We start from the raw sequence: 9,464 nt of genomic DNA, 5'->3' as shown, positions 1-9,464 counted from the left end.
ACAATGTTGTGTTAGTATCAGGTATACAGCAAGGTGATTCAGTTATACATACGTATATACATACATATATATGTATATATGTATACATATATATTCTTTTTCAGATTATTTTCCATTATAGTTTATTACAAGATATTGAACATGGTTCCCTGTGCTATACAGTAGGTCCTTGTTATTTATCTATTTTATGTATAGTAATGTGTATATGTTAATCCCAAACTCCTAATTTATCTCTCCCCCCACCCTGCTGTCCCCTTTGGTAACCATAAGTAGTTTGTTTTCTATGTCTGTAAGTCTATTTCTGTTTTTTTTTTTTGGCCATGCTGCACAGCATGTGGGATCTTAGTCCCCCGACCAGGGATCAAATCCGTGCCCTCTGCAGTGGAAGCACGAAGTCCTAACCACTGGACAGCCAGGGAATTCCCAGTCTATTTCTGTTTTGTAAATAAGTTCATTTATATCAGTTTTAAGATTCCACATATAAATGATATCCTATGATATGTCTTTCTCTGTCTGACTTCACTTAATATGATAATCTCTAGGTCCAACCATGTTGCTGCAAATGGCATTATTTCATTCTTTTTTATGGCTGAGTAGTATTCCATTGTGTATATGTACCACATCTTCTTTATCCATTCATTTGTTGATGGAAGCAAACTTTTGTTGCTTCCATGTCTTGGCTATTGTAAATAGTTCAGCACCTTCTTTTTTTTTTTTTTTTAAACTTAGACTACTTTTATTTTTTAAAATATAAAGGCATCACTTAAATTGTTATTACCTTTTACTACAAATAACATTTCTTTCCAAAAATATTTCTTTCTTTATAAAAGTAGAAAATGATGAAAAACACTATGTTCTTGGGTTTGTATTATTAAGGTCAAGTCATCTATCAATAAAGGAATAGTTCTAGTCTAGCAAAGTCAGGTTTAACAAACTTCGTATAAGCAATTATTTTCCACCGGCTGTTACTCTAAAAGCCAGAGGCTAGTTTATTATTAAAAAGTGTTTCCTAGATGAAGTACACTTTCAGCATAGCAAATTTTCCAAAGTAATATAAAAAGACAACAACTTTCAAATAATAAAACAATTTCAAGGCAAAGGCAATAACTTTCTGATAAAATATTAACCATGTAATACTGAACACATTCAAACTATTAACAGTTCTGAACTCCTATAAAAAGTGACCAGATAGAAAACCAAGAAAAATATAGTATAGTACACAAACTTTGTCAGACAATTGTCTGCGCTCCAAGTATTCAGCGCCTTCTTGAGAGATCTTTCCTGACCATCCCAACTAGAGTAGCTCCGTCGCCTTCATCATATCACCGTATTTTTTTTTTTTAACCAAAGCTTAAAAAAAATGTTTTTATTTGGCTGCGCCGCGCGGCATGTAGGATCTTAGTTCCCGACCAGAGATCAAACCCGTGCCTCCTGCAGTGGAAGAGCAGAGTCTTAACCACTGGACCTCCAGGGAAGTCCCCATAACACCGTATTTTACTTTGCTACATAGTAGTTATCACTGCCTGCTGTATGAGATATATATGTTTATTTGTACCTTATTGCCTGTCTCCTTCTCACTAGGTTATTCCATGAGAGCAGGGACCTTGTCTTGTTCACTATGCACCTCCAATGTCTTGAACAGTGCTTGGCATGCAGTAGTTGCTCAATGAATAATTGTTGAATTGATTTGAAATCGTGAGGCTTGCCTGTTTGTGACTTTTATCTATTTTTCTACTGAGTTATTATTTTTATCTATTTGTAACAGCTTTTTGCTTGTTAAGGATATTAGCACTTTGTTTTTTGATTTCTTGAAAGGCATTTGCTGGAACAAATGGTGCAAACTTTTGACTATGGTAGCATGTGTATGTAGCTCTTACCACTTGGATTAACTGCTCCAGCCTCAGAATATAAACAGTGAAAAGACATGAATGAACACTCAGGGTTGGTCAACTCTTATGCAGCATTAAAGGGAGGGAACACGTCCCCTCCTTGGAATGTTGGGGAACTTGGACACCCAGATCCTTGCCCTGATTTAACTAGTGGCATGAGCAGGTGACTTTTTGACATGCCTCTCTACCTGAGCTGAGTCACTTGCAAACTGGGGATAATGATACTTGACCCTGGCTCATCAGCTTGGGGTATTTTAAACTTTTCAGGTGGTAGGGTTTGGGGTTGGATCAACAGGTCCACAAATATTTAGTGAGTTCGCACTCTGTGCCAAGGCCCTGGTGGAATAAGACATAGTTCTGCCTTCAAGGAGTTTGCAGTGCAGAGAGAGAGATAGACAAGTGTGCAAATCACTACAAGGGCCAGCAGAAATGATAAGTGTGTGCACAGGGCACAGACATCATACCCAAGAAGAAGTGGGTGACTGCTTAGAGGGAGGGCAAGGAAGGCTTCCCAAAGGAGAGGATATGTGAACAGAGTTTCAAGGAATGAATAAGAGTTCCTCAGGCAGACAAGGGGGCAGAGCAGTCAGAGTAGAGGGAACTGCATGTGTAAAGGCTTGGAGGTATGCAACAACATGATGGATATGGAAAAGCTACAATTCTGTGGGATTCCTCCCTGGCTCCTACTTCCTACTTCTTTCCTTTCGCAACTTTGGTCTGAGCCAATGTGGTCTTGGGGGGCAGGTGGACGATGTATGATTGCAGGAGTGCTAAGCCTCCCTGGGGAGGGTTGGGAAGCAGCCCTGCTAGGAGGTGCTGCGTTGGGGATCAGGTCTTTAGGGGGCTTGCTAAGTCTCCTTCCTCTCACCACCAGGAAAGAGGCAGAAGGAGGCTGCCCTGTGGCTCTCTGGCTTGGCCCAGCGGTCTTACCCATCATGATGGAGGATCCTTTCCAGGAGCAGACAAATCACAGGGCTGGGGGCTCTGGGAGAATTGGAAGATATTGGCTGAACTGGCAGAGCTGGGCAGAACCTGAGCTGCCTTAGTCGTGGGAAGGCAAAATATTTCATCTTCTCTGGCACTTCTATCCTTGGCGTTTGGTGGCTGTTGGGAGTTACGTAGCTGAGGCTGAGATGTGTTTCAGCAGGAAAGCACACTGGGATCAATTAGCAATGTCTGCCATGAGAGCTGGAAGGGAGAGAAGTGGCCTGTGTGCTATGTATGTTGCCATCTCTGACCCAGTCATATGCTCTCATTTTACACATGGGGAGACTGAGGAGCAGAGAGTGGAAGTGTCTTATTTGTTGTTCTATCTCCAATCCCAGGACAGTATCTGTCACACAACATTAGGAAAGATCTGTGGAATTGACTTGTATGAGACTAATAGTCCAGTTCTCCTGAGTTCCAGTTTCATGTTCTCTCTGCTATAACTGGACAAGTGGCTGTTTGCTGTACAAACTCTTGCATGTTTCCTGGGATATTTTCCATCAAGGACCAGCCTCCAGAGGAGGCTGGGGAATCAGAGTGGTGCTTCCCCTTGGCAGCTGTGGGCTGACCAGGGCAGAGAGGCTGGGAACAGACTCAGGTACCAGGCTGCAGAAGAGCTGACTTTGCCCTTTTCAAAAAGATCAATTCAAAAATCTTAAATAACCCAGCAGAGCCACAGAACTTCAAGTCTGAAAGCTCTCAAAAGACTTTTAGTTCAATTCAGTTGGAAAAAAAGCACAGACTTGGGTTTAAATCTCAGTTCTACAGTATGGAGGTTCCTTAAAAAACTAAAAATAGAATTACCATATGACCCAGCAATCCCACTACTGGGCATATACCCAGAGAAAACCATAATTCAAAAAGACACATTCACCCCAATGTTCATTGCAGCACTATTTACAATAGCCAGGTCATGAAAGCAACCTAAATGCCCATCGACAGACGAATGGATAAAGAAGATGTGGTACATATATACAATGGAATGTTACTCAGCCATAAAAAGGAACGAAATTGGGTCATTTGTAGAGACGTGGATGGACCTAGAGACTGTCATACAGAGTGAAGCAAATCATAAAGAGAAAAACAAATGTATATATATATATTTTTTTTTTTATAAATTTATTTATTTTTAATTTATTTTTATTTTTGGCTGCATTGGGTCTTCGTTGCTGCGTGCGGGCTTTCTTTAGTTGCAGCAAGCAGGGGCTACTCTTCATTGCGGTGTGCAGGCTTCTCATTGTGGTTTCTTGTCTTGTTTCAGAGCACGGGCTCCAGGCATGTAGGCTCAGTAGTTTTTGCACATGGGCTTAGCTGTCCCGCGGCATGTGGGATCTTCCAGGACCAGGGCTTGAACCTGTGTTCCCTGCATTGGCAGGCATGGCAGGTTCTTAACTACTGCGCCACCAGGGACGTCCCCAAATATCGTATATTAACGCATATATGTGGAATCTAGAAAAATGGTGCAGATGAACCGGTTTGCAAGGCAGAAATAGAGACACAGATATAGATAACAAATGTATGGACACCAAGGGGGGAACGCGGGGTTGGGGGGAGGTGGTGGTGGTGGGATGAACTGGGAGATTGGGATTGACATATATACACTAATATGTATAAAACAGATAACTAATAAGAACCTGCTGCATAAAAAAAAAATTTTTTTCAGTTCTCTTTCCAGCTACGTGATCTTGGGCAAGTGACCTAATATCTCTGATTCCAACTAGTTTCCTCATCTGTAAAACAAGGATAATATAATCTCCAGCTAAAAGGATTAAATGAAATATGCAAGCAAATTGCCAGCCCAGGGCTTGATACTGGAAATATGAGTTTACATTTTACAAAGTGAAAGCAAAAGAAAAGAAAAATGGGCAAATTCTGGTTCCAAAGACAGTAGTGTTGGTATTTCTAGCAAATATTCGTATAAAATAGGCACATTTTACTGGTCTATTCTGCACTTTCCAGAATATTCCACCCCCTCGCTTCTCCCACTAAGTCTTCAGCCACAGTCTTGTCTTTTTCCCCTGTTCATTGTGGAATTCTGGAATGACCCCAAAGGCCCAGGTTCACTCAACACTTACTATGTGCCAGGGTCTGACCTAAGCACTAAGCCACTAGTTTAGTCTAGACGGGAACAGGCGATGACAGTCGGGTGACCAGAATTCCACAGAGAGTCCAGCTCTGCTGACCCTGGGTAAGTTCCTTCCTGTTGGGTCTCAGTTTTCCCATCTGTGACACGGGGATGTCGGCCTGGACCAGAAGAGCTGCCGGAGCCCTTCCTCTGGCCCTCCGTGGTGATGCTGGGGGCCCCGGGCTGGGGAGGGGTGAACCGCGTGGCGTGAGCGGGGCGAGGGAGGAGCGCCCGGCCAAGCCCCGACCCATGACGGCCCGACCCTGCCCGGGAGTGAGCCCGCAGCAAGGGTTTAGTGCCGTTCCGCCCGGCATTAGGGCGGGCGGCGAGCTCATTAGTGACTAAGCCCGGGTTCGCAGCTGGAGCCAGCGCCCCGGGCTTCCCAACTCCAGAGGACAAGAGTCGGGGGTGGGGGTTGGGGGTGGGGCCCGCTCCTCCAATCACAGGGTTCGTCTCACCGCCATCCGGATGCTGAAGAAACGCCGGAGCCTATTGGCTGGTGACAGCCGCAAATCCCTTTGGCAAACTGGGCACCCCTACCTCACCAGGACTCGCTGGGGCTGGCTCGGGGCTTGTGGCGGGCCCTCCACAAAGCCCCCGGGGCCAAGCCTTGCTCCACGGAAGTCTGCGCTTCCCAAAGCGAGGTCTTGCGGCCCCAAAAGGAGTCCTCTTCGTCGGTGGTTTCAGGCATCCTTCGTCCCAGGCATCCTTCTGTTTCACGTCGACCTGGTGTGTTGATGTGATCAAGGGCCCTGGGTTCAAATCCCACCTTTGCTGTTTGCCGGCTCTATGGCTTTGACAAATTAAGCTCTCTAAGCCCCCACTTTCCTTAAAGGACCGTAGCAAAACTCATTATTAATAATAACAACAATAGTGAACACTTATCCTAATCTCGGCAGTATAGAGTCTGGAAGCTCCAGGTATGGTCTGTGGAGCTTGTTAGAAATACGGCGGCTGGACCTCCGGCCAGACCTGCTGAGCCAGACCCCGTTTTAACAAGATCCCCATGAGACTCCCGCGCAGGCTGAAGTCTGGGGAGCGCTGGAGTGCCAGGACCTGCCCGCAGACCCCGTCTGCCCCTTACCAGCTGGGAAGGTTACTCTGGGGCGCAGTTTCCTTGTCTATAAAATGGGGATAATAATAGCGTGCTTTCCAGAGCTGTTGTGAGGATTAAACAACCTAAACATTCAAAAACTGAAAAGTGCCTGGGACAGACTAAAGACCCCATAAACGACAGCCAAGCACGAGGGGTTCCCACATCCCGCCTTTGCTGCCTCTCCAACTGCAGGCTGCTCTCTGCTCTCCTTTCCCAGAAAGCAGCTCTGGCCCTCGCCCCACCCCTCTGGGCTGGGAATCCTGGTCTCCCTCTTTCCCTAAGGCCAAGCCCCCCCAGCAGGGAAAGGACATACCTCCTCCAGTTTTCTACCAGGGTTTGCTTGGGCCTTACCCACAGTAGGTCATTAATAAGCACTTGTCAGGTCTGACTGGGCTGACCCTGCTATTATTTCTTTCTCTGTGTGTGTGTGTGTATGCGTGGGGGAGGTACTTAAAGGGAATTTAATGATAACCTTTATTAAACACTTACTATGTTTCTAATCCTTGCTAAATACGTGATTATTCATGTAACACTCAATAAACAGCTCTATGAGTAAGCTAGGCACTCTTATTGTCCCCATTTTTATGATGAGGAAAATGAGGGGGCTCAGAGACAAAGTCATTGGTTCGAGTTCTCACAGCTGGTAGGTGGCCAACCTGGGATTTGGTTTTATCTTTCTGCCCCACTGTGTGGCCCCGCTTCTTCTTTATTAAATCTCTGGGGACAATGGTCTGTGAAAGAACTGGGGAGAAGGGAGTCTAACCTGGATCTGGGTTGAGGTGGGGCGTTAGAGGTTCTCATTTGCTTGCTCCCTGGAGAAAGTGTCAGCCGTGGGCTGGATAGAAGTTTCCCACAGGTTCTGGGGATTAAGATGTGGACATGTTTGAAGGGACATTATTTTGCCTCTCACCGAGGGGTGACGTGAGCTACCCAAAGTCACACATCCTGGAAGCAGCAGGGCCAGGACTTGAACCCAAACCCCAAGTCCCAAATCCCAGTGACCTCTCTCACCGTGTTCTTCTGCCACTCTGGTTCTAACTTCTATTGACTGGGTGAGGTTTGTTTGAAGGTTTCAGGGAACTTCTAAATTAATAAATCATTTGAGAAACTAAGATGTCTCAGTAGGTAATTGCTCAGTAGATAAGATTAGTAGAGGATAGAAATGGAAAGATGGGATGGAGGAGTGGGACTGCCTAAGTGTCACCACTGCCCATGGAAAGTTGATCTTTCTACCAAGGCTGCCTGAGAGACAGGAACTTGTTTGTGAGAGCTGCGGCTCCTTTCAGATGGAGCTAGGGAGACTGGCCTGGCTCTGGCCAGTGTCCTCTGCTGTGGGCTCTTAAGCTCTGCCTCCGTGCTTATCCAGCAGCTTCTGGGGCTTCACCCTAGATTTGCATTTGGGGGTATAATCTTGAGGTCATTATTTAACAAAAGTTGGGACAGAAGTGGCAGTATGGATGGAGCTGGAGGAGCCGTGCCCCCCTTCCTGTTCTCCTACAATCTACCTTAATAACAAGTGGGGTTATGAGAACCTATAAAAACAGTCACTGTGTTTATTGTGGAGACATTATTGAAACTGTTTATAGTTGTTAGGATACTCTTCTGCAGTTACAAGTTGTAGAAAACCCAACTCAAACAATAAAGGGAATTTATTGGTTCATGGTACTGAAAAGCCAGAGGTAGGTTGACCTTCAGGTACAGCTTGATCCAGCAGCTTGTACATGCTCAATACTGCCTCAACATTAGCTCCATGCTCAGTCAGACTCTCCCCTTGTGTTCCTAAGACGGCTCAAGAAGTTTCTGTGACTCTGTGTTTCTAGATTCAAATGCAGTAGAAAAGAAAAAGTTGCCTGGTGGCTCAAAAAAGTTCTGGAAGGGGGTCTTGTTGGTCTTGATTGATCTGCCTTGGGTCATCTGTCCACCTCCCTATCAATAACTGTGGCCAGAAGAATGGGACATGCTAAGTGGCTTAAGCTAATTGACACTTGCCTCTGAAGCTGAGGGTGGGGTTAATTCCTCCCAAAGCATCAGGTTGGCAAATTCAGGGTCCCATTAGGGAGGGAGAATGGATCCCGGGGAGTCTATGGCATCACCCTCCTCGTCATCATCATGTCCCCCTTGTAAAGACATACAGCTTTTTAATGTATGACAATCTGAGCAATGGGCATATTTCTACCTATGGACACCATGATGTGTGTGTGTGTGTAGGGGTGTTCAAATGACAAAAAAGTTAGGGGGAAAAGGAAATGAAGGTTAAATAGTATAAAGCTGGGGAGAAGTAGCACACAGAAATTAATGTCACAGCTTGTACTTTGTCTCAATCTCTCTGAGCCTTAGTTTCCTCATCTATAAAATGGGAATACTAACCCCAGCATGAAATCAAATGAGACAAGGTTTGTAAAAGTTTGTGTGAATAGAAAGAGGTGGCCATCCAATCATTCAACAACCATTTATTAAGCACCTACCACGTGCCAGGACCTGTTCTGGGGCTCTAATGATGAGCAAGACAGACGTGATCCCTGACACAAGGGGCCCAGAGTTTCCCAAGTATAGAAGTTGTTGCTATTATTATTAAAAGATTCTAATGCCAGAGGGGCCTCCCCAGCCAGTCATGGGTGGGGCGTGACATTCCCAATGCCACACGTTGGTGGAGCTGGGACTTGAACCCCGAGCCTCCAGTTCTCTCTGCTGAGACTCATGGCCTCTCCCCTCCCCACGCAGTAGCCACCTCCTGGCTTATGAACCAGACTTCCTTCTGGTGCACTTAGGAGTGGTGTTTGATGTTGCTCTTCTTGGTTCCAGGAGCCAACAGGCCCTTCCCAAACTATTGCTGGTAACTGGGATGGAGAATCAATCACAGCTTAGTGGTTCCACTTTCCCTGCCGGCAGCCCGCCGTGGCTGCCCTGAGCAGGAGGCAGAGCACAAGTGCCGGGTTATGATTTTTGTGTCCTGGGATGAAGCCACCGGGAGGAGGTCAAGCCAGCCCTGTTCTGTATGTGTGTGTCTCTGGGTGCATACGTGCATTTGGGCATGTGTGTTGCGCATGTGTGGCAGAGGAGGGTCTGCAAGTGTTGGGGAATGGCAGGGTCCTCTCCAGAGGAGACCTGGGTCTAGACCTGGTTCCACTCTCCCTCAGCTGGGTCACTAAGGCCAAGTCATGTTTTCTCAGTGGGCCTTAGTTTCCCTAACTGTAAAAGCAGGGGTCATCCCCACCTTAGTCCTTGTCTTCCTTATGAGATGTTTGTGAACAGCAAATGAGACCATGAGGACAAAACTGGACAGGGGAAAGGGAAGGATGCCTCAAGGAGGCAGAATGGCCTCAAGACTAGGGTGAGACTGCCTCTGTTCAAGTCCCAGCTCCCCTGC

At 46.0% G+C, this 9,464-nt stretch overlaps 1 long non-coding RNA gene across 1 annotated transcript; it reads right to left on the bottom strand.

The window, feature by feature from the left end:
- Positions 1 to 298: 298 nt before the first annotated feature.
- Positions 299 to 5,345, bottom strand: LOC309638903. Its single transcript, XR_014251383.1, has 2 exons — positions 1,264 to 5,345; positions 299 to 701 (listed from the first exon to the last, which is right to left on the bottom strand). It is a non-coding gene; the product is annotated as an uncharacterized lncRNA (long non-coding RNA).
- Positions 5,346 to 9,464: the final 4,119 nt, after the last annotated feature.

Source organism: Balaenoptera physalus (assembly GCF_965194825.1).
Source record: "Balaenoptera physalus genome assembly, chromosome: 1".
Taxonomy (NCBI): Eukaryota; Metazoa; Chordata; class Mammalia; order Artiodactyla; family Balaenopteridae; genus Balaenoptera; species Balaenoptera physalus.
Note: the sequence above shows the minus strand (reverse complement) of the source record. Positions and strands in the feature narration are given on the sequence as shown.